Source organism: Arachis ipaensis, chromosome B4, assembly GCF_059453495.1.
Source record: "Arachis ipaensis isolate K30076 ecotype BB chromosome B4, ASM5945349v1, whole genome shotgun sequence".
Taxonomy (NCBI): domain Eukaryota; kingdom Viridiplantae; phylum Streptophyta; class Magnoliopsida; order Fabales; family Fabaceae; genus Arachis; species Arachis ipaensis.
Genome location: NC_142439.1, coordinates 65,493,278 through 65,495,800, shown reverse-complemented (window position 1 = coordinate 65,495,800; position 2,523 = coordinate 65,493,278). Strand labels below are relative to the sequence as shown.

General features: G+C 31.0%; 1 non-coding gene across 1 annotated transcript; it reads right to left on the bottom strand.

Moving 5' to 3' along the window:
• Window positions 1-2,074: 2,074 nt before the first annotated feature.
• Window positions 2,075-2,182, bottom strand: LOC148567741 (small nucleolar RNA R71). Its single transcript, XR_015882841.1, has one exon. It is a non-coding gene; the product is annotated as a small nucleolar RNA R71 (small nucleolar RNA).
• Window positions 2,183-2,523: the final 341 nt, after the last annotated feature.

Here is a 2,523-nt window from a genome sequence, read left to right as displayed (position 1 = left end):
TTGGCTGGCTAGTGAGCCATGTCTAACCCTTGGATTGGAGCTTTGGGCTAACATTGAAAGATTCCTGGAATTCTTATTAAAAATTTTGAATTTCTTATTTTCTTTTTCCTATATGTTTTTCGAAAAAAAAAATTAAAAGAAAATACAAAAAAAATTCATAAAATCATAAAAAATCAAAAATATTTTGTGTTTCTTGTTTGAGTCTTGAGTCAATTTCAAGTTTGGTGTCAATTGCAATTTTTCTAAAAAAAATTTTATGCATTTTTCGAAAATTCATGCAGTCATAGTGTTCTTCATGATCTTCAAGTTGTTCTTGGCCAGTCCTCTTGTTTGATCTTCATATTTTCTTGTTCTGTGTCTTTTCTTGTTTTTTATATGCATTCTTGCATTCATAGTGTCTATACATGAAAAGTATCTAAGTTTGGTGTCTTGCATGTTTTATTTTCTTGAAAATTTTTCAAAAATAGTTCTTGATGTTCATCTTGACATTCAAAGTGTTCTTGGTGTTCATCTTGACATTCATAGTGTTCTTGCATGCATTCATTGTTTTGATCTAAAAATTCTCATGCATTGAGTCTTTTTCATGTTTTTCTCTTTCTTCATTAAAAATTCAAAAATAAAAAAAAAATATCTTCCCCTTTTTCACTCATAAAATTCGAAAATTTGAGTTGACTTTTTCAAAAATTTTTAAAAATTTAGTTGTTTCTTATGAGTCAAATCAAATTTTCAATTTAAAAAATCTTATCTTTTTCTAAATCATTTTCAAAAATCAAATCTTTTTTATTTTTCTTATTTATTTTCGAAAATTTTAAAAATATTTTTCAAAAAATCTTTTTCTTAATTTTTTCTCATAATTTTTGAAAATATCATCAACAATTAATGTTTTGATTCAAAAATTTCAAGTTTGTTACTTACTTGTTAAAAAAGATTCAAACTTTAAGTTCTGGAATCATATCTTGTGATTTCTTGTGAATCAAGTCATTAATTGTGATTTTAAAAATCAAATCTTTTTCAAAACTAATTTCAATCATATCTTTTCAAAAATATCTTTTTATCTTATCTTTTTCAAATATCTTTTCTTACTTCTTATCTTCTTATCTTCTAAAAATTGATTTTCAAAATTTGTTTCAACTAACTAATTAACTTTTTGTTTGTTTCTTATCTCTTTCAAAACTACCTAACTAACAATCCCTCTCTAATTTTCGAAAATGCCTCCCTCTTTTTCAAAAAATTATTTTTAATTAATTAATTGTTTCAATTTTTAATTCTAACTTTATTTCTTATCTAATTTTCGAAAATAACTAACCCCTTTTCAAAAGTATTTTTGAAAACTTCTTCCTCTCATCTCCTTCTATTTATTTAATTACTTACTAACACTTCTCTTCATCCCATATCTCTGCTCTCCTCACTCTTGTGTTTGGATTTTCCTCCCTTCTCTTTCCTTACATTACATTCTTTTCTTCTTCTACTCACAAAAAGGAATCTCTATACTGTGACATAGAGGATTCCATATTTTCTTTGTTATTCCCTTCTTTGTCATATAAGCAGGAGCAAGGACAAGAACATTCTTGTTGAAGCAGATCCTGAACCTGAAAGGACTCTGAAAAGAAAACTAAGAGAAGCTAAAATATAATAATCCAGAGACAACCTTACAGGAATTTTCGAACAGGAAGAGGAGATGGCAGCCGAAAATAATAATAATGCAAGGAGGATGCTTGGTGACTTTACTGCACCTAATTCCACTTTACATGGAAGAAGCATCTCCATCCCTACCATTGGAGCAAACAATTTTGAGCTTAAACCTCAATTAGTTTCTCTGATGCAACAAAACTGCAAGTTTCATGGACTTCCATCTGAAGATCCCTTTCAGTTTTTAACTGAATTCTTGCTGATATGTGACACTGTTAAGACTAACGGAGTAGATCCTGAAGTCTACACGCTCGTGCTTTTCCCATTTGCTGTAAGAGACAGAGCTAGAATATGGTTGGACTCTCAACCTAAGGATAGCCTGAACTCTTGGGATAAGCTGGTCAAGGCTTTCTTAGCCAAGTTCTTTCCTCCTCAAAAGCTGAGTAAGCTTAGAGTGGATGTTCAAACCTTCAGACAGAAAGAAGGTGAATCCCTCTATGAAGCTTGGGAGAGATATAAGGAACTAACCAAAAAGTGTCCTTCTGACATGCTTTCAGAATGGACCATCCTGGATATATTCTATGATGGTCTGTCTGAATTAGCTATGATGTCATTGGATACTTCTGCAGGTGGATCCATTCATCTAAAGAAAATGCCTGCAGAAGCTCAAGAACTTATTGACATGGTTGCTAACAACCAGTTTATGTACACTTCTGAGAGGAATCCTATGAGTAATGGGACGCCTCAGAAGAAGGGAGTTCTTGAAATTGATACTCTGAATGCCATATTGGCTCAGAATAAAATATTGACTCAGCAAGTCAATATGATTTCTCAGAGTCTGAATGGAATGCAAGTCGCATCTAACAATACTCAAGAGGCATCTTCTGAAGAAGA